We start from the raw sequence: 23,677 nt of genomic DNA on the forward strand, positions 1-23,677 counted from the left end.
TCAATGAATGAAGAAGAAGTAAGGGTGACAAATTGGTACTCTTGGGAAAATGATAACGTTGAAAACTTTACCCCCGAGACCAAAGTGGTGGGACCGATAAGTACCGTTAATGAAAAAGAATCTACTTCGATCCCGAAATTCACCATTCCACAACCTTCCAACCCAATATTCTCAACAGACGAGTCATCTACCAAAGATGAACTACAAGCTGTAATAGATATTGACACCTCGAATTTCACCCAATTGGGTAATAGAGGTGAAAACTTTGATCCCGAGAATGAACGAAAGGAAATGTTAGGAATTGTCCACCCTATAGAAATATGTATGTCGGTGTATATCGATCCATTTGACCAAGAACCAGAAAAGAGACATATCCATTTACTAAAAGCTACACTTAAAAAAGAATTAAGTAGTGAAGATCGGGTGGTTCTAAACTTTAAACCCATTGATATATTATACACCACCCGAGATGTAAATAACTGGCTCACTATTTTAATTCGTGGAACTTATTCTACCGACTTCACATGTCGTCAGCTAAGTGTGGGGAAGTCTAACCCCACTTAACGTTAAATTCGGGGTTCGGGTTAGTGCATAACTCGTTAATAAACATGCATAATAAATTAGGGTAAAAGACGTATTTTTAAAGATTAGCAAACAGTTCAGAAAGCAACCGTTTTTGAAGAAAAACGTGTGTGATAAAACAAGAAGGAATGAACGATGAGGCGCACCATCTATCATTCGACGAGCTTTGTAATTACAAATTGGGTATTTTTAATCACTTTTCTACACTTATCACCCTCGCGATTTTATAATTATTGTCTGATTTCATGCAAATGGGGGCATTGCATGATCTCAAGTGTGGGGAATGGTTATAAATTCTCTCGGGTTTGCACTTAGTTTATTTGCCAAATTTTGTGAAAATTTTAAAAATTTTCAAATAAATGAATTCAAAATCATGTTTATACATATTTATAAACGATGAAAACTAGGTGTTAATACCGAAATTATCATTACCTCGGAAAGGACATAAATTGAGAAACACCCTAAAACACTTGAATTCATTTAAAATGGAATAAAGGAGATTAAAAAGACAAAGAAAGAAACTAAGTGTGGGAAGAATGTACCAAGTTATTCAATTAAAAACTTTCTATCACATGTTTCTGTAAAGTTATTGCAGGTGCTTTTGTTTTGGACTAAATTAACTGTTTTACCAGATTTATTGTAATACTTTTGAAAGAATAGATGGATCTACACGATGAATCAATTCCATCATTAAAAGGAAGTAAAGTCTTCTGAAAAAGACACGCGCTTCTTGATTTAGGTCAAGAAGTTGTCGTCCAGACCAGCTGTAGGTTGACGAAAAATCTAGAAAAGTCATCTCTAAAATCAGCAGGAAATCCACGGACCTCAGCATCAAACAGGGTCGCCAAGTGGTCAGATTTATCCTAACCATGAGAAGGATTTATCTCGTACAATGGGGGGCACCGTGCAAATTAGCTTGATAAGACTAATGAATCAGATCCCCAGAAAGGATAATCTCCTTAAAGATTAAAAATCAGCTTTTAAGCCTGATATTACTCAATCCTTGAGATTGACCTTAAAGATTGAGAATTCAAACTCATGGAATTCGATGATATCTAAACTCGAGCTTGAACGAGAAAATATTTTGATCAAAATTACAAACCAATTTGTTTTCTAAAAACCCATTTTCAATGCGTTCATTACCATTGAACGTAAAATCCTAGGAATTCACCTGGAATTCATTAGGTCACCTGAACCAAATCGGGTGTTAACCGTAAGAACGGTGGTTACATAGCATGGTCAAAGACAGGACCTTGGGCCAGACTGAAAAATTATAAGGGTGAGCTTTATTATTGCTCCTACCAAGGATAGTAATTGCATCCGACACGTTATAGACCATAATTAAAAGCATGTCAGGGGACATTACCTTAACAGTTGCTTGTTCAACGCTTTCCTTTACAACCGGACGGTAGTTTACCGAAAGGTAATATACGGAGCAAGTATACTGGACGTGTTGCTTTTCCAATACAAGGTTAGCAAGTGGGTGACACAAAACCGCAAGTTTTGAGCTAAAATTTTTAAATCTGAAACCCACAAAAACATTTTGCAACACCGGTGAAGGGTTATTCCGGAAAACTTATCTAGGGTAAAAGCTAGATTGAATTTTCAAAAGATCAAATGTTTTCATAAAGATCCAATTTCCTTATGGATCTAAATTTTTATAGTCATGTGGGACTGAAAACCACATCGTTACTACCATTGTTCATACCGCCGTATAGAAATCACTGATGTACAAAGTGTGAAGAATAAAGAAGTGATTCGTGTGATGTATTATTACAAGTTCTGTATTGCTTGAGGACAAGCAACGTTCAAGTATGGGGATATTTGATAGTGCTCCAAATAAACATATATTTAGTATCAATATCCTTCTAATATGTAAAGTTTTCAGTTGCAACTGTTCTATTTTCAAGTAATATTCGTTTAAATAAATAAGTGCAAAGACAAAAGGCGAAAACGAAGATTTGAAGAAGCAAACATCCAAAAAGCTCAAATGTACAAGATATCATCCAAGTGGTTCAAATTATTGATAAGAAACGTCTAAAAATGACAAGAGTACAAGTTTCGGAACGCAAAGTACAAGATATTAAATTATACGAAAGGACGTTCGAAAATCCGGAACCGGGACCTGAGCCAACTATCAACGCCCGACGCAACGGACCAAAAATTATGAGTCTACTATGCACAAGAATATAATATAATATTTAAATAATTATATAAATTATTTATTTATTATATATTTAATTAAATATAACGTCGACAAGCTAGCAAACAAAGCAATTGGGCATGGCCAGGCTGGCCATGCGATCGCATGAGATTAACACTGAGAACTCATGTGATGACCCGAAAATTTCTGACCAAATTTAAACTTATTCTTTGTATGATTAACATTTCCGACACGATAAGCAAAGTCTGTAAAACTGAATCTCAAAATTTTTGAACTACTTTTATATATTTAAATACCCTTCGGTTGTTTTCGACGATTCGCGAACAATTATATGTAAATAGATACATATATACTATAACTTGAAAAGGTAACAATGTATTAACTATTTGATACCGTACATTAAACTTATTGGTTTAAATATCTATTTGAATATATATGATAAGTTGAAATATTTATTATTAAAATTTATTTATAAATAACTTCCAATGTGTATTTAAAAACTGATTTATGTATATTAAAAAGATATATACATATATATAATTTCAAGTTATTTAGTAAACGATAGTAACATTTTCAAATTGCTACTGTACCCAAAATGCTACAGTGTTTTTGAAAATCACTATTTGCTACAGTGAATTGCTACAGTGGTATAGTACAGTAACTTTGCTACAGTGGTATAGTTTATGGATGATTTAAGACTATATTTTGACAAAGGTACGATTCCCGAAACGTAAAGTACAAGTTTTCTCAGTATACGATAGGACGTTTGAAAAACCGGAACCGGGACATAAGTTGAGTGATGACGTACGACTTATCGGAATGAAAATTACAAGTCAACTATGCATGTGAATTTAATATAATATATAATTAATTATATAAATTAAATATATTATATTAATAATTAAAAAAATATGTCGACAAACTAGAAGTTAAAAGATCATGAGCTGGAAATCCATCCCATGCGATCGCATGGGAAATGGTCTTGGAGGCCATGCGATCGCATGGCAGTCCTGGACAGGCCACACCTATAAAGCTCGAGATATATGCCTCTGTTTTAATTTAAAAATTACTCCGTATTATATTTATTAATTATATTATTATTATTATTATTATTATTATTATTATTATTATTATTATTAAGATTAATATTATTATTAATCTTATTATTATTAGTAGTATTTGTATTATTATTAGTATTATACATAAAATACTACGACGAGGTCATGAGCGTGTCACTTTCAAAATAGTTTTATGAGCCGGATAAAGCTAAGGAAATTATGGGTTATTACCAAGGAGGTTATGGGTAATATTCATGGGTATTATTTGCAAGTCAAAACTAGTGTTATCATCTCCGTTACATCTACGTACTTTTCTACAATATTGAATCTCAATATTGATATGTAAGTACTTATATTTTATCTTTTATATAATAATTGTGTATCCATGTTTAGTGCTCGAGTATATATATTTATACATGCTTGTATGCTAAATTTCCTTGTTAAACAGTTTATGATGTACCACGAATTAAATACATATATTACTAGTAAAAGATATATGATATACATGTTTTTAGAAAGCTGACGAAAAATCAATAACTTTTCATTTAGATATCGAATAATTTCGATGAACGGATTAAAAGATATGAGCAATTGAATTATGATTGAAGTTAATCGAAATTGCTTTTGAATCTACAATTAAGATTTAAACAACTTGTTTACGAGATTGATAAATTGGATTTTTGAATATTACCAACCGAGTAAATGAATCCTTATATAAGGTACGTCTCGTTTTGTTAAACTATTGTCAAAATTGACTTTTTGAAACAACATTGGATAACTTTTGTATGTCAATATCGAGCATTAGGGTTGTGATACACTATGACCAGACCTAGCTTGATAGACATTTATTGACCAACATATGTTCTCTAGGTTGAGATCTACGATTATTTGATATTCCGGGTTTCGGTCACATTACGATGAACAACTTTATGTGCTGCTAAGGTGAGTTTCATTTGCTCCCTTTTTAATTGCTTTTGCAATCTATATTTTTGGGCTGAGAATACATGCACTTTATTTTAAACGCAATGGATACAAGTACATACTAAATTCTACACTGAGTTTGAACCGAAAATCCCTTAGCTTTGGTAACTAGTAACTGCCAGTTATAAGAACTGGTAGGCGCGAGTAGTAGTATATGGATCCATAGGGCTTGACATCCATGTCTGTTCCAGGTATAGAAACCCTAGCCTGAACTATTAAACAGACGTATGCTATTTGAGTTTAGTACACGTTGGTTTGCGTGTATTGTACATGTTGGTTGCATGTATGTTAAAACAGGGGTACTTATTATATAGACGTTAAAGTTTAGTTACCAGGGTGCTCAATCTTGTAGAATATTTTGATAAACGTTTCTGGATGAAACAACTGAAATCTTGTGATCCATCTTTATATACAGATTATGCGAAACATACAAACTATGAACTCACCAACCTTTGTGTTGACACTTGTTAGCATGTTTATTCTCAGGTTCCCTAGAAGTCTTCAGCTGTTTGCTATTATGATATACAAGCTATGTGTATGGAGTCTTACATGGCATATTTTTCAAGAAAAAATTGCATTCACGAATTCATCACCATGTACCTTATTTTGACTGCATTGTCAACGAAAGTACTATTGTAAACTATTATATACGGTGATTGTCTATATGTAGAAATCATCAGATGTCGAAAACCTTTGATTTAAATATACATTTATGGTGTGCCTTTTCAAAAGAATGCAATGTTTACAAAACGTATCATATAGAGGTCAAATACCTCGCAATGGAATCAATGAATAACGTGTTCGTCCATATGGATTTAGAGTGATCGTCACAACTCATGCGATCGCATGAGCCTCAGGATCAGACCACATCTATAAAAGGCAACGAGTTTTGGCAAGAAAAAAATATATATATATATCAATATCCCTCTGTAATATATAATATATATATATATATATATATATATATATATATATATATATATATATATATATATATATATATATATATATATATATATATATATATATATATAGTATAGGGTAGTTTTATATTTGATTAGTTTGGGTTATGTAAAAGTTATTTTACGGGTTTTGAAGTCGAAACTCTGTCCGTGTAACACTACGCGATAAATAATCAATGTAAGCTATGTTCTCCTTTTTAAATTAATGTCTCGTACTTAAGTTATTATTATGCTTATTTAAGACGAAGTAATCATGATGTTGGACTAAAATTAATTAAAATTGGGTAATTGGGCTTTGTACCATAATTGGGGTTTGGACAAAAGAACGACACTTGTGGAAATTAGACTATGGCTATTAATGTGCTTTATATTTGTTTAACTAAATGATAGTTTGTTAATTTTAATATAAAGATTTACAATTGAACGTACCTATAAATAACCATATACACTCGATCGGACACGATGGGCGGGATATTTATATGTACGAATAATCGTTCATTTAACCGGACATGAGAATGGATTAATAGTCTATGGAATTATTAAAACATGGGTGAAATTATGTACAAGGACACTTGGCATAATTGATAACAAAGTATTAAAACCTTGGATTACACGCAGTCGATATCCTGGTGTAATTATTAAACAAAGTATTAAGACCTTGTTACAGTTTAAGTCCCCAATTAGTTGGAATATTTGACTTCGGATATAAGGATAATTTGACGAGGACACTCGCATTTTATATTTATGACTGATGGACTGTTATGGACAAAAACCAGACGGACATATTAAATAATCCAGGACAAAAAACAATTAACCCATGGGAATAAACTAAAATCAACACGTCAAACATCATGATTACGGAAGTTTAAATAAGCATAATTCCTTTATTTCATATTTAATTTCCTTTATTTCATATTTAATTGCACTTTTAATTATCGCACTTTTATTTATTGTCATTGTATTTAATTGAACTTTTAATTATCGTACTCGTTAATTATCGCAATTTTATTTTCTTGCACTTTTAATTATCGCAATTTCATTATCGTTATTTACTTTACGCTTTAAATTAAGTCTTATTTTTAATATATTTTACATTAGGTTTTAACTGCGACTAAAGTTTTGAAATCGACAAACCGGTTATTAAACGGTAAAACCCTCTTTTATATATTATTATATATAATTATATATATTTTGTACAAATATAATTGTTTAAAAATATAGTGTAAAATAAGTCGTCTCTCTGTGAAACGAACCGGACTTACTAAAAACTATACTTCTCTACAATTATGTACACTGCCTATAGTGTTGTAGCAAGGTTTAGGTATATCCCATCTGTAAATAAATAAATAACTTGTGTAAAATTGTATCGTATTTAATAGTATTTCGCAATAAAAAATATAACTATTTCGTATACCCCTCGCATAACATCAAAGGGCATAACCTTGAGCAAGTCTCGAAGTCCTATCACACCTGATGAGATAAGACGAATGAAATGTATTCCGTATGCTTCGGCTATAGGATCCATTATGTATGCCATGTTATGTACTAGACCTGATGTCTCGTTAGCTTTGAGTTTGACGAGTCGCTATCAACAGAATCCAGGTGAAGAACATTGGATTGCTGTTAAGAGCATTCTGAAATATTTGCGGAGAACTAAAGATATGTTCTTGGTTTACGGTGGTTTGGAAGAAGAGTTGAGTATTAGATGTTATACAGATGCTAGTTTCCAAACTGATCGAGATGATTCTCGATCCCAGTCAGGGTATGTCTTTGTCATGAATGGCGGGGCAGTTGATTCGAGAAGCTCAAAGCAGAACACAGTTGCATAGTCTACAACGGAAGCAGAATACATTGCTGCCTCAGAAGCTGCTCAAGAAGCTGTCTGAATTAGGAAGTTTATTGCTGAACTCGGAGTAGTTCCCAGCATTGAATCCTCTATGGAAATGTACTGTGATAATTCAAGTGCTATTATACTTGCGAAAGAATCACGTGTACGTAAAGGTAGCAGACACATTCTTCGAAAGTTTGACTACAATCAAGAAGTCATTGAGAGGAATGATATTAGTATTCTTAAGGTTTATACAGATGATAATGTGGTTGACCCGTTCACGAAGCCCATGACACACAACAATCATGATGATCATGCTAGTAGTATTGGACTTCGTTATGCTGCCGATCTTTTTAATTTGTAATTTAGTATTTGGATATTTTTGAAACATTAAGCAGTTTTATCTTAATGAATTGATATATAGTTGGTATGATCAGTTTCATTTATATCACTGTGTTCTATATTAGCATGTTTAATCCATGAATAATTGTTGATTATTCAAAATCTCCATAATCGGTTATGTTATGGGAATAACATGATTTAAGATTAATATGAATTTTTGATTATATTCATTGATGATGAATAGTTAACTTATTGAGACCAAAATTCATATGTATTCATTGATGATGAATATTGGAATGACCTAACCATGAGATGTCACTACATGGATCGTAGTCAGTAGTGAATCTTTTAGTGATTATGTTTTTATGTACTTAGACTTGAGATACACGCCAGTTTTGATGTATGGAACATTGTACTTTGATATGGTTAAATGATGTCCTGAATAAGGCTGTTATAAAGGCCATTATTGGGTATAATGTAAAGCTCGTGATAGACACGTGTATGCAATATAGGATTTGTTCCTCTAAAATGTTTGGAGTTAGATACTTTTTGAGCTCCTCGATGAATGAATAAGATAATTGTGTGGCCGCACCCAAATGTAATTAAGATGATACTTAATTATTTTGGTGATCTAATTCAGTTCTAAGATCGAGAAACAAAATTGTTAAACAAATGAGAATGACCGATGATCCATATCTCAAGTTTAACTAAAGTATCTGAAACAAAAGGACGAATGACATTTAAAACTTTCCATAAAAAGTTTCGAGAAACTACCCTCAAATGAATTTGGGGACAATGACGTGTTGATAGACGCTTACCATTGTTTGTATAGTTACTTGGTGTTGTGCCATGCACAAGTGGGAGTCTGTAGGATTAATGTGCAAGGTACAACATATAACTATATGTCCAACCTCATTTGAGCCTTCAGGGTCACACACATATACACTGAGACGTCAAATAAAATATATATATGAAGTATATACCGATACTCAAGTAACAAAATAGTAAATCGAAATTAATTCATTTACTATTCATATGAATAGTAAATGAATCGAAATTAATTAATTTACTATTCACATGATAGAAATTATTAATTATAAGTTACATAACATACCCCTGAAGTATTTGAGAAATATGACTTTATGATATATATATTCGTTGTAATTTGGATTCACGGATTTTTCAAAAAAGGTTCACGGGTGTGTTGAAAAAATATCTTTATATATCGCACCAAATTAATTCATATCGTATTCTTTCAGAAAACTAAAACACATATTACATATTTTGATTTCATAATATTAACCAAAGGTTGATTAATATTACTTGGGTTTGGACTAGCATCCATTGACGGTCGTTTGAAGTGTAGTGTGGACTATCCAAAGAGACGGTCATACTTTTGATCGTAAGTTTCTCTCCGTCTCATCAATTCTCCAAGAAAGGTATATCGTTAACTCCTCTTTTGTTTTATATTCATGACAATTATTATGGTGTAACTGGATCATTGGGAAAGATTAATCATGTGCATGTTTCATTAAATAAGTGAAAATTTAATCTTGTTAAATTGTGTTCATAAAATAATAAAAGATTATTATTTTAACTATCCGCTGCGTTAATCTGTTTTGGTAAAAGTACACACGATTTTCCAATAGTTTTTACACGTTAACATTCATTTAAAATGTTATTATACATATGATATATGTTATCGGACTGATAATACGTGACTGAAAATTGTTTATCCGATAATATCAAAAAAGGGATCTTTCTACCATGTATTTAGTGGTGTATAGGGATGACACCCACATGTAATGTGCGCAGATCCTATATATCCACGACCTGCCTGTTAAAATTTGTTTTTACTCGTCAGGACTCGCGCACTCGTCAGCGAATAAAGATTTTCGCCCATACCCATAACTCGCGACTAAACCCACGAGTTTAGGAAAAAAAAAATATATAGTTACTAAGTCGCAACCAAAAAATTTTCAAGAACAAATGATAGAATGGATCAGTAGCATTGAATGTGAATATGTTAATTATTTGGATCGGTAATTAGCTACTGAAAGGACCCGTCCTAATCCATCTGGACGAAGTCTTCAACAGTTGGTCCCATTGCGAGGTTCTGACTTCTATATGCCATGAACGATTCCATGTAATATGAGCAAATGCACAGCGAAAGATTTCTTTCACACCTGAGAATAAACATGCTTTAAGGTGTCAACCAAAAGGTTGGTGAGTTCATAAGTTTATCATAAAACAATAAAATTGATCATTTTGATAGACCACAAGATTTAAATCAAGCATGATACAAATGGGCCCGAATCCTATACCCACCTGTAATGTACATGCTATATCTTTTAAATACAGTACATCTTTCTCGTGTACTGATAATGCTAAAAACGAACATATATTTCATAGCATTATTCCTCAAGAAAGACAAGCTTTTAGTTGCAATTGTTCTATTTACAAGTGATATTCGTTGAAATAATAAAAGGTGAAGACAAAAGACAGATTCGACGAATTGAAGACGCAAACGACCAAAAAGCTCAAAAGTACAAAATACAATCAAAGAGGTTCAAATTATTGATAAGAAACGTCTCGAAATTACAAGAGTACAAGATTCAAAACGCAAAGTACAAGATATTAAATTATACGCAAGGACGTTCGAAAATTCGGAACCGGGACATGAGTCAACTCTCAACGCTCGACGCAACGGACTAAAAATTACAAGTCAAATATGCACATAAATATAATATAATATTTAAATAATTCTTATAATTATTTAATATATTATATTATTTATAAAACCGTCGGCAGAAGAAAACAACCAAATATGAGCCTCCCCAGCTGGCCATGCGATCGCATGGCCTGGAAGGTATAAATCCATGCGATCGCATGAGCCCCAGTTCCAGCCCACATGCCTATAAAAATCGAGCTTTGGTGCACCACAAATCCATCTATCTTTCTCTTTTCTCCATTCATACGATATATTTATATTTATAATTTATATTTTAATTTTAATTTTAATTATAATTCTAATAATAAGGGTATGTTAGCGAATATTGTAAGGGTGTAAGTCGAAATTCTGTCCGTGTAACGCTACGCTATTTTTAATCATTGTAAGTTATGTTCAACCTTTTTACATTAATGTCTCGTAGCTAAGTTATTATTATGCTTATTTAATCCGAAGTAATCATGATGTTGGGCTAATTACTAAAATTGGGTAATTGGGCTTTGTATCATAATTGGGGTTTGGACAAAAGAACGACACTTGTGGAAATTAGACTATGGGCTATTAATGGGCTTTATATTTGTTTAACTAAATGATAGTTTATTAATGTTAATATAAAGATTTACAATTGGGCGTCCCTATAATTTACCATATACACTCAATCGGACAGATGGGCGGGGTATTTATATGTACGAATAATCGTTCATTTAACCGGACACGGGAATGGATTAATAGCCACTAGAATAATTAAAACAGGGGTGAAATTATGTACAAGGACACTTGGTATAATTGATAACAAAATATTAAAATCTTGGGTTACACTCAGTCGACATCCTGGTGTAATTATTAAACAAAGTATTAAAATCTTGTTACAGTTTAAGTCCCCAATTAGTTGGAATATTTAACTTCGGGTATAAGGATAATTTGACGAGGACACTCGCACTTTATATTTATGACTGATGGATTGTTATGGACAAAAACCAGACGGACATATTAAATAATCCAGGACAAAGGACAATTAACCCATGGGCATAAAACTAAAATCAACACGTCAAACATCATGATTACGGAAGTTTAAATAAGCATAATTCTTTTATTTCATATTTAATTTCCTTTATTTTATATTTAATTGCACTTCTAATTATCGCATTTTTATTGTTATTGTATTTAATTTCACTTTTAATTATCGTACTTTTTAATTATCGCAAGTTTATTTTATCGCACTTTTATTATTCACAATTTCATTATCGTTATTTACTTTATGCTTTAATTTAAGTCTTGTATTTATTTTTAATATTTTACATTTGGTTTTAACTGCGACTAAAGTTTTAAAATCGACAAACCGATCATTAAACGGTAAAAAACCCCCATTTATAATAATAATATTACTTATATATATATATATATATTTGTATTTTTATAAAAGTAAACTAATATAGCGTTAAGCTTTGTTTAAAAAGATTCCTTGTGGAACGAACCGGACTTACTAAAAACTACACTACTGTACGATTAGGTACACTGCCTATAAGTGTTGTAGCAAGGTTTAAGTATATCCATTCTATAAATAAATAAATATCTTGTGTAAAATTGTATCGTATTTAATAGTATTTTCTGCAAAAATATAAGCTATTTTATATACTACTCTGCTAAAACATCAAGTATTTTTGGCGCCGCTGCCGGGGAACATCATTCTAGCTTAAAAGCCGGAAGCGCAACGCTAATATAAAAAAAAAAGATTTTTATTTTTAGTACGCTTTTGTAAAAATACGTTTTAAATATTCAAAAATATTAAAAGAAAAACAAAAATATAAATATTTTTTTTTAAGAGTTTGGTAAATATTTAAGTTTTATAAAGTTTCTTTATTTCTATTTTTTTAGTTTGTAAAAATTTAAGTTTTATTTAATTTATAAATATATTTTATATTTTACAGCAAAAACACAAGAAAAAAAAAAATTTTAATTCGGCCTGTACTGTAGCAGCCCACTCTGTGGCCCGAAACCCTAGCCCATGCGATCGCATGGCTGGGCAACTGAGGACTCATGCGATCGCATGAGCCCATCTGACACGCCAGATTAGACTGCAGCCAGCAATCATTACGGAGTATAATTATTAATTATAATTAATTATAACCCTAATTAGGGTTTAGGTTATTATATTAATTAATTTTAGATATTATGTAACATCCCGTTTTTCCCGTACATATTGAAAGTACATACTTAATCATTGTACGTTTGTAACTTGATAGACTATGCGTAAATGTCTAGATATATATATATATATATATATATATATATATATATATATATATATATATACTTGATAATGTGTGCGAATACAAGTTTATACATGGGCTTTGTTAGCGTTAAGTCTTATGAGACTATTGTTGAAGGTTAGGCGAATATAGGAAGCGAGATTTAAGTGTATGAATTAAATAAAATCAAATTTTGTTTAAGGTTGTCGAAGTGTCCAGGTGACGGCCAATGCCGCGCCGCGACACATTGGGCCGCGCCGCGGCATATAAAGCAAATCCAGATCAGCAATTGGATTAAGAAGGGTCGATTTTCCCCTTATGTGTCGCGCCGCGACAAAGGGGTCCGCGCCGCGGCATTTCAAGCGAACCAGTTTCAGAAAGTGGGTTAAGAGAGGTTGTTTTTCCTTCGTAATGTCGCGCCGCGACAACTCTGCAGTTCTGACTCCGATTTTAGCTCAAATTGAATGACTTCAAGGGGCAAATTGGTAATTTCACGTATAAATCAGATGGGAGCATTAAATTCCAACCACTCATCCATTTCATTTATTTCTTTTCTCTTTTCTTTCCAATTTCTCTCCCAAAACTTAAAACCCAATTGAATTAAAAGCAAGATTTGAGGGTGAAGGATTGAGGGTTGATCTTTGGAGCAAGAATTAAAGTTGTTCCTTGTGTCTCTAGCTACGCGTTGATAGTCTCGGTAAGTTCTAACTCTAAGTTTGGAGTTTTAATTAGTTTATGCTAGGGTTTTGTTCATTTGGAACTTATGTGACCCATTTGGGGTTAAAATGGGCGAACTTTGGTTGTGTTGAGGAAAGAAAACCCAAATGGCCATAACCTAGGGTTTGGTCTTATGATTCGGGGTTATAAATGTTAAATGGCGTTTTTAGTCACTAACACGCTTGTTAAAGTTGAAAGAGATGTTTTTTGGGTCATGTTTGACAAGTTTGGTAGTGAAAGTGTTCAATGGATCCAAAATGGACTAGTTGACCTAGTTTGGGTGAAATGGGTATGAATTAACCTAAGTTTGTGTTAGTTGATGTTAGTAGACTTAATTTACTAGCTTTAGTGATTAAAGTCGGGTCTTGGCCATTTAAGGGCGGTTTTGGTATGGTTGAGTCATTTAATGCGAATTGGGTCATTAAATGCTCAAGTAAGTGTAATGTGGTTAATTCCACTAGTTGTGTAATCGAATGTGTACTTATGTAATTAGGTACTTTGCTTTGAAGCCTTCGGAAGCATTTAAATCACCACCGAAGTGTTAAGGTGAGTGGAATAATTATATGCGTAGGTATATAATATATTTATTTGTGGTAGCGTGAGATGTGAAGTGTCGAGGTGTTAAGACACCACGTTTCACGTGACGAGTGAAGCATCAAGGTGTTAAGATGCCACTCGAGGTGAAGCATCGAGGTGTTAAGATGCCACCTAGGAGTGAAGTGTCGAGGTGTTAAGACGCCACTCCATGTTAAAGGGTGAAGTGTCGAGGTGTTAAGACGCCACCCGAGGGTGAAGTATCGAGGTGTTAAGATGCCACCCGGGGGTTAGTGATACGAGGTGCTAAGTACACTAATGGATGTTATGAACACCAATGGGAAATTCGAGTACCATCCCTTGTACGATTGGTTAACCATGGTTATTGTGTTGTAGTGTAAGCATATTATATTGTACGGTTTGTATATATGCTATTGCATTGCTAGCTTGTGATATTGGAAGTTTATAGTTTATAATTGAGATGATAAGCTAATCGTGTTGCTAGCATGTATGCGGTATGTGTTTAAGTGTTTGCAAGTAAGTATATTATATATGTATGTGTATAATTATTGCATTCACTAAGCGTTAGCTTACCCCTCTCGTTGTTTATCTTTTTAGTCGCAGGTACGGATAAGGGCAAAGGGGTTATCGGGCATTAAGTGGCCCTTGATGATGTTTTGTTGAAGCTTGGAAGTTGGCCTAATGTTTTGGGTAGTTTAGTCCCAAACCATGCTCGAGTGTCATTTGGATTATAAACTATCAATTGTAGTGGGTCAAACTTGTATTGAATTTGATTAATGGCCTTCGTGCCTTTTGTAAACATTTAAATTGTTGTACGTTTAAGTGGATCTTGTGGAATGGTTTACATATTTAATTGGCGCGTAAATGTGTTGTATAAAAAAAAAAAAATTTATCGTATGGAATACGGGTTGGGTTGTTTCAAGTGGTATCAGAGCATGGTCTAAGGGATTTAGGCGACTTGAGATAGGCGCCTAGACTTAGACTTTATTGTGTATGCGTGTTATGCGGGACTTGTAGGAGACGGGTCGGACCGGGAGTTGATTAGTGCTTAGGTTTATGTGAACTAACCTTGCGCTAATTGTTTTGTGTGGTGTTAGCAATCGTCAAGCAAGATAGACGTTGTACTAGCGAGTTAATGCGACGTGCTCGCGTAACAATGATTAGCTACCATTGTTACGGGTTCAAATCGTGTCAAACAAGCGATGTACGACGATTGTTGAGCAAGATGGGGTAGTGTGGTGTATATGTATATACTTATGTGTTAAATCCTTTTCGTCTCGTTGTTTAATCTATTCCGTCTTATAGAATGAAGATGAGAAACGGGCATGATATCAACGGCGGAGGTACTAGTGAAGAAGTCGAGTTTACGGCCAAGGTTGAGGCCATTTTGAAAAGGCATCAAGAGGCTTTTCTCGAGGACGTTAAGAAGATGTTCCTAGATACGATTGACGAGCAATTAGTCAATGTGGTAAGGGAGCAAGTTAAGGCCGTTCTTCGCGAAGATAATGTGGGAAGACGGGACTTTTTCTATAAGAATTTCAAGGACTCTCAACCTCCCTCTTTTGATGGTGAAAGAGATCCTCTTAAGAGCGCCCGTTGGATCTCCGATATGGAGGGGGCCTTCCGTACTTGTGAATGTCCTCTCGATAAGAGGATAAGGTACGGGTGTAGTATGTTGAGGGGCGATGCCAAGTTGTGGTGGGACGCAAAGCTCCAAGTTTATGGTGAAGAGCAATGCATGGAATTCACTTGGGATGAATTCAAGTCCGAATTTTTCAAGGAATACCGAACTTCGGCCTATCTTACTAGGCTTAAGGACGAGTTACGTTCCTTGAGGCAAGGGTCGATGGATTTGAACACTCTCAAATCCGTGTTTTTGTCCAAGACCCAATTTTGCCCGGAGTACGTCGGGAATGATAAAATGTTGAAGGAAGATTTCTATCGAACCTTGAACGACAACTATCAAGATAAGATTAGTGTGAACGTAGTGAAAAGCTTTGATGAGTTGTTTGACATGGCCAAAGGTTTCGAGTCGCTCATCTTAAGAAAGAGTGGTTTTACTTTTGGCAAGAGAAAAAGTGAAGGTTCGAGCTATTCAAACTTTTCGAACAAAAAGAACAAGAAAAGTTCCGAAAGTGTCAATAGCGTGAAGAAGGGCGCTTCCGGTGGTTTTACTTTTACGTGCTATAATTGTGGGCAAGCGGGTCATATGGCTTGTGATTGTCCAAAACCATCTTTCGGAAACAAGCTCACTTGTTTTAATTGCGGTAAAGAAGGGCATAAGAAGCCGGAGTGTCCCGATTTGCGCAACGATAATGTTAAGCGTCTAGAGAAGGCGGCGGGTACGGCTAGGGGTCGCAACTATTTGATGACCAATGATGAGGCCAAGCAATCCAATGAAGTCGTCTCAGGTACTTTCATAGTTAACTCTAATCCGGCACGGATACTTTTTGATAGTGGGGCTAATTTGTCCTTTGTGTCGCCTCGATTTGTGCCTAAGTTAAATAAACCGCTAGTTAAGTTAAGTCATCCGGTAGAAGTTGAAATAGCGGATGGCAAGACGGCGCTAGTGGTTGATGTGTGTAAGAATTGTAATGTTGTATTTGGTTCCGAAACGTTTAAGATCGATCTTATTCCGATGACTTTGGGTGATTTTGATATTGTTATTGGTATGGATTGGCTCGATCTTAATAGAGCCGATATTGCATGCCATGATAAATTCATTCGGGTGAAGACCCCAAGTGGGGGAGAATTAATTATTCATGGCGATAAGCGAAGGAGATTTGTACCGATATGCACTTTTGCACGGGCACGTCGTTTCCTTGTTAGTGGTGGCATGGCTTTTCTTGCTCATGTTGTTGATACTCGCAATGAGCCACCACCTAGTCGTGAAATTCCGGTTGTTAGTGAATTCGAAGACGTTTTTCCGGACGAATTACCGGGTGTTCCGGCGGAAAGACAAGTTGAGTTTCGTATTGAGTTGGTTCCGGGAGCTACTCCCATTGCTAAAACTCCTTATCGTTTAGCACCAACGGAAATGCAAGAGTTGTTAAATCAAACCCAAGAGTTGCTCGAGAAGGGTTTTATTCGACCGAGTGCTTCGCCATGGGGCGCTCCGGTGTTATTTGTGAAGAAGAAAGATGGTAGTATGCGTATGTGCATTGATTACCGTGAGTTGAATAAAGTGACGATCAAGAATCGTTATCCATTGCCTCGGATTGATGATTTGTTTGATCAACTCCAAGGTGCAACGTATTTCTCTAAAATCGACCTACGGTCCGGCTATCACCAAATGCGGGTCCGTGAGGAAGATATTGAGAAAACGGCTTTTCGAACGCGTTATGGGCATTTTGAGTTTGTGGTAATGCCTTTTGGTCTTACGAATGCACCGGCGGCATTCATGGAACTTATGAACCGAGTGTGCCAACCTATGTTGGACAAGTCGGTAATTGTGTTCATTGACGACATACTCGTTTATTCGAAGAGTATGAAGGAACATGAACATCATTTGCGGTGTGTGTTAAAGACGTTGCGGAAGGAGAAGTTGTATGCAAAATTCTCAAAATGTGAATTTTGGCTAAGGGAAGTTCAATTCCTTGGTCATATTGTGAACGAAAACGGTATTCAAGTAGATCCGGGGAAGATCGAAACGGTGAAGAGTTGGGGACGACCGACTACGCCTACGGAAATCCGAAGTTTTCTCGGATTGGCCGGTTATTATCGTCGGTTTATCCAAGATTTTCTAAGATCGCTTCTTCGTTGACGAAATTGACAAGGAAGAATGCGAGGTTTGGTTAGGAGAACGAGCAAGAAATTGCTTTTCAATTGTTAAAAGAGAAGTTGTGTCAAGCTCCGGTGTTAGTGTTGCCGGAAGGTGTAGAAGACATGACGGTCTATTGTGATGCGTCCTTAAATGGTCTCGGGTGTGTTCTAATGCAAAGAGGTAAAGTCATCGCTTATGCCTCTCGACAATTAAAGGAACATGAAACGAGGTATCCGACTCATGATCTTGAGTTGGCGGCGGTAGTACATGCATTGAAAATTTGGCGCCACTACTTGTATGGTGTCAAGTGTGCGATTTATTCGGATCATAAGAGTTTGAAACATCTCTTTAATCAACGAGATTTGAATTATCGCCAACGTAGGTGGATGGATGTGGTGAAAGACTACGATTGTGAAATACTTCATCATCCGGGTAAGGCGAATGTGTTCGCGGATGCGTTGAGTCGAAAGAGTCAACATCCGGCGATAAAAGTGGGGTCGTTACGTTTGATTATTACCAACGACTTTCTTGAAAAGCTTGGTGAGATTCAAATAGAGGCTTATGTCCACAACAAGCATACGGAGCGAATCGTGGGCCAATCGGAGTTTATTACTATGGGTCCGCGTGGTTTGTTGTCCTTCCAAGGAAGGGTGTGGGTGCCTAAGATGGGTGATTACCGACGAGTGCTACTTGATGAAGCACATAAGTCAAAATACTCCATTCATCCGGGCGCGACGAAAATGTATCTTGACTTGAAGAAAGATTATTGGTGGCCGAGCATGAAACGTGATGTTGTGAAGTATGTTGAGCAATGTGTCACGTGTTTACAAGTAAAAGCCGAACACCAAAATCCGTATGGTAAGTTGCAACCGTTAGAAATCCCAAAATGGAAATGGGAGCACATTACCATGGATTTCATAACAAAGTTACCTAAGACGGCGAGAACCCAATTTGATACGATTTGGGTGATAGTTGACCGGTTGACGAAAAGTGCTTTGTTTCTTCCCATTAAAGAAGCGATATCGTCGGAGACCTTGGCTAAGTTGTTTATCAAGGAAGTGGTCTCTCGACATGGGGTTCCTATATCTATTATTTCGGATCGAGATACCCGTTTTACATCTCGGTTTTGGGAAAAGTTTCATGAAGATATGGGTACACAATTGAAATTGAGCATGGCGTACCATCCTCAAACGGACGGTCAAACCGAACGTACGAATCAAACATTGGAGGATATGTTACGTGCATGTATTATTGATTTTGGTGGTAGTTGGGACGAGCACTTACCTTTGGTGGAATTCTCGTACAATAATAGTTATCATACTAGTATCGGGATGCCACCGTATGAGATGCTTTATGGGTGAAGGTGTCGAACCCCGATTTGTTGGGGTGAAGTGGGTCAAAGGGAAATCGGGAGTACCGATTTGGTCTTAGAAACGAATAGCAAGATTGATATGATTCGAGAGCATTTGAAAAAGGCTCAAGATAGACAAAAGTCGTATGCCGACAAACGTAGACGAATGATCGAATTTCAATCAGGTGACATGGTGATGCTTAAGGTTTCGCCATGGAAAGGTGTTATTCGGTTTCGAAAACGAGGAAAGTTAGCTCCTCGGTTTATCGGTCCGTTTAAGATTTTAGCTCGTGTTGGCGAAGTTGCATATCGTTTGGAATTACCCGAAGAGCTTGCGGGGATCCATAATACATTTCATGTTTCCCATCTCCGTAAGTGTCTTGCGGATGATTCTTCATGGGTGCCTTCAGACGAGATCGAGCTAAACAATAAGTTAGAGTATATTGAGAAGCCGATTGCTATACTCGATGAGAAGGTCAAAAGGTTGAGAAATAAAGAGGTTAGGACTTTTAAAGTTCAATGGCATCGTAGTAAAGGTTCTGAGTTTACTTGGGAGCCCGAAGAATTTGTGTTGGTTTATCTTCCCTCTTGTCATGCGGCTTGGATCGCGAGGACGCGCTCCGATTCAAGTGGGAGAGAGTTGTAACATCCCGTTTTTCCCGTACATATTGAAAGGTACATACTTAATCATTGTACGTTTGTAACTTGCTAGACTATGCGTAAATGTCTATATATATATATATATATATATATATATATATATATATATATATATATATATATATATATATATATATATATACTTGATAATGTGTGCGAATACAAGTTTATACATGGGCTTTGTTAGCGTTAAGTCTTATGAGACTATTGTTGAAGGTTAGGCGAATATAGGAAGCGAGATTTAAGTGTACGAATTAAATAAAATCAAATTTTGTTTAAGGTTGTCGAAGTGTCCAGGTGACGGCCAATGCCGCGCCGTGACACATTGGGCCGCGCCGCGGCATATAAAGCAAATCCAGATCAGCAATTGGATTAAGAAGGGTCGATTTTCCCCTTATGTGTCGCGCCGCGACAAAGGGGTCCGCGCCGCGGCATTTCAAGCGAACCAGGTTCAGAAAGTAGGTTAAGAGAGGTTGTTTTTCCTTCGTAATGTCGCGCCGCGACATATATCGCCGCGCCGCGACAACTCTGCAGTTCTGACTCTGATTTTAGCTCAAATTGAATGACTTCAAGGGGCAAATTGGTAATTTCGCGTATAAATCAGATGGGAGCATTAAATCCCAACCACTCATCCATTTCATTTATTTCTTTTCTCTTTTCTTTCCAATTTCTCTCCCAAAACTTAAAACCCAATTGAATTAAAAGCAAGATTTGAGGGTGAAGGATTGAGGGTTGATCTTTGGAGCAAGAATTAAAGTTGTTCCTTGTGTCTCTAGCTACGCGTTGATAGTCTCGGTAAGTTCTAACTCTAAGTTTGGAGTTTTAATTAGTTTATGCTAGGGTTTTGTTCATTTGGAACTTATGTGACCCATTTGGGGTTAAAATGGGCGAACTTGGGTTGTGTTGAGGAAAGAAAACCCAAATGGCCATAACCTAGGGTTTGGTCTTATGATTCGGGGTTATAAATGTTAAATGGCGTTTTTAGTCACTAACACGCTTGTTAAAGTTGAAAGAGATGTTATTTGGGTCATGTTTGACAAGTTTGGTAGTGAAAGTGTTCAATGGATCCAAAATGGACTAGTTGACCTAGTTTGGGTGAAATGGGTATGAATTAACCTAAGTTTGTGTTAGTTGATGTTAGTAGACTTAATTTACTAGCTTTAGTGATTAAAGTCGGGTCTTGGCCATTTAAGGGCGGTTTTGGTATGGTTGAGTCATTTAATGCGAATTGGGTCATTAAATGCTCAAGTAAGTGTAATGTGGTTAATTCCACTAGTTGTGTAATCGAATGTGTACTTATGTAATTAGGTACTTTGCTTTGAAGCCTTCGGAAGCATTTAAATCACCACCGAAGTGTTAAGGTGAGTGGAATAATTATATGCGTAGGTATATAAAATATTTATTTGTGGTAGCGTGAGATGTGAAGTGTCGAGGTGTTAAGACACCACGTTTCACGTGACGAGTGAAGCATCGAGGTGTTAAGATGCCACTCGAGGTGAAGCATCGAGGTGTTAAGATGCCACCTAGGAGTGAAGTGTCGAGGTGTTAAGACGCCACTCCATGTTAAAGGGTGAAGTGTCGAGGTGTTAAGACGCCACCCGAGGGTGAAGTATCGAGGTGTTAAGATGCCACCCGGGGGTTAGTGATACGAGGTGCTAAGTACACTAATGGATGTTATGAACACCAATGGGAAATTCGAGTACCATCCCTTGTACGATTGGTTAACCATGGTTATTGTGTTGTAGTGTAAGCATATTATATTGTACGGTTTGTATATATGCTATTGCATTGCTAGCTTGTGATATTGGAAGTTTATAGTTTATAATTGAGATGATAAGCTAATCGTGTTGCTAGCATGTATGCGGTATGTGTTTAAGTGTTTGCAAGTAAGTATATTATATATGTATGTGTATAATTATTGCATTCACTAAGCGTTAGCTTACCCCTCTCGTTGTTTATCTTTTTAGTCGCAGGTACGGATAAGGGCAAAGGGGTTATCGGGCATTAAGTGGCCCTTGATGATGTTTTGTTGAAGCTTGGAAGTTGGCCTAATGTTTTGGGTAGTTTAGTCCCAAACCATGCTCGAGTGTCATTTGGATTATAAACTATCAATTGTAGTGGGTCAAACTTGTATTGAATTTGATTAATGGCCTTCGTGCCTTTTGTAAACATTTAAATTGTTGTACGTTTAAGTGGATCTTGTGGAATGGTTTACATATTTAATTGGCGCGTAAATGTGTTGTGTAAAATTGTATCGTATTTAATAGTATTTTCTGCAAAAATATAAGCTATTTTATATACTACTCTGCTAAAACATCAAGTATTTTTGGCGCCGCTGCCGGGGAACATCATTCTAGCTTAAAAGCCGGAAGCGCAACGCTAAGATAAAAAAAAAGATTTTTATTTTTAGTACGCTTTTGTAAAAATACGTTTTAAATATTCAAAAATATTAAAAGAAAAACAAAAATATAAATATTTTTTTTTAAGAGTTTGGTAAATATTTAAGTTTTATAAAGTTTCTTTATTTCTATTTTTTTTAGTTTGTAAAAATTTAAGTTTTATTTAATTTATAAATATATTTTATATTTTACAGCAAAAACACAAGAAAAAAAATTTTTTTAATTCGACCTGTACTGTAGCAGCCCACTCTGTGGCCCGAAACCCTAGCCCATGCGATCGCATGGCTGGGCAACTGAGGACTCATGCGATCGCATGAGCCCATCTGACACGCCAGATTAGACTGCAGCCAGCAATCATTACGGAGTATAATTATTAATTATAATTAATTATAACCCTAATTAGGGTTTAGGTTATTATATTAATTAATTTTAGATATTAATTAATTTGTATTTAAAATTTTAATTAGTTTTTATAAATTACAAAATTGATAGTTTAATAAAATAAATAATATAAAAATAATATTTTTATAAAAATTGTACTTTTTACAACTTTTCATATATTTTTATATTTTTTTCCTTTTTAATCGTTGTAGCGTAATATTTGTATTTTTAGCTCATATTTAGTTTTAAACTTAGATTTTGCCATAGTTATTTTTATTTCTAGATTTTTAGGCTTTGCCGTAAAATCCCTTAAGTGCTTTTTCTTTAGACTAAGATTTAGGTGCTTTAGAATTTTGCGACGCCTTTTTAAGTTTTAGTTTCTTTTTAAGTTATTTCCATTTGGGATTTAGTTTTTCTTGTAAGCTTTAATATTTTTAGACGACTTTTACCTATGTATCAATTATCATTCCAATTAGTAATTTCAATTTGCGATTATAATTTTAAGTTAGTTGTAGTAATAAGGTTAGGTTAGTCAAGTATTTTTAAGTTTTATAAGTTTCTTTTATTTTTCCGTCACCTTTTATTTTTCAAACATTTTTCTTTTTCGACCTTTTTCGACGAACTCTTTTTCTTTCTTATTTCTCGTTATTCTAGTTTTAGGACATAGATTTTTGTTCTACTCCTTATCTAAATTTCTTAAAATTACGAAAATTTATTTTAAGTGGTTAAATTGATAGACACCAAAATTTTCTGGTTCGTAGTAATAGTTGGATTTGTACGTGGACCGGGTTATTGGAGCCAAACAGTCCTCAATTATATTGAGACCAAACGAATCCTGCCCCTCTGCTGCATCTTTTGGCTATTCGAAACGTGGGCAAAATCAGAAAAGTCTATTGATTGGATAACTTATTATAATTTTTCTTTCCTTTTTAAAACTAATAGGATATTCAGTGAATG

This window comes from Rutidosis leptorrhynchoides, chromosome 4 (assembly GCF_046630445.1).
Source record: "Rutidosis leptorrhynchoides isolate AG116_Rl617_1_P2 chromosome 4, CSIRO_AGI_Rlap_v1, whole genome shotgun sequence".
Classification (NCBI taxonomy): Eukaryota; Viridiplantae; Streptophyta; class Magnoliopsida; order Asterales; family Asteraceae; genus Rutidosis; species Rutidosis leptorrhynchoides.